This window comes from Peromyscus eremicus, chromosome 16_21, assembly GCF_949786415.1.
Source record: "Peromyscus eremicus chromosome 16_21, PerEre_H2_v1, whole genome shotgun sequence".
Classification (NCBI taxonomy): domain Eukaryota; kingdom Metazoa; phylum Chordata; class Mammalia; order Rodentia; family Cricetidae; genus Peromyscus; species Peromyscus eremicus.
In genome coordinates, this window is record NC_081432.1 from 8,801,427 (window position 1) to 8,801,951 (window position 525).

A 525-nucleotide genomic window follows, 5' to 3' on the forward strand; every position below is an offset into this window, starting at 1 on the left:
ACAGCTCCGTGCTCCCCTTGTCCTCGGTAGCCAGCAGGCTGCAGTCCTGCACAGGGCCCGATGGGAAGACCACCCGGGCCCCACACCTCAGAGCCGTGGGACTCCCCTGGGACACTCTTCAGGAGGCGGTGTCACCGTCAGGGCTCTTTGTTCTCAGTCAGACACCTTTAGTGCTTGTTAGCATTAGAATTTATTTTTACAAATTTGTCTGTGGCTGGCTCGCAGCTTCTCCCTGTCCTCATCCTCTTCTGCCTCTACCCAGGCAAGTGTCATGGCTGCCCTCCACACCCACTGTTGCCCACTACCACCTCAATGACATAAGCTGTCCTGGTAGAGAACAGGGGTCCTCTGCCTGCACTCAGTGCCTTGCCAGGGTCCCTTAGGCTGGCCCTGGAGGCACATTTTCCCTCTCACTTAGCACAGGAAGGCCTGCCTGGTTTCTGGGAGACCTAGGTTCTCGGGGAAACACCATCATATACTTTTATCTTCTGTCTGGAACCTTCCACAGGCCCTTTTAAAGTCATT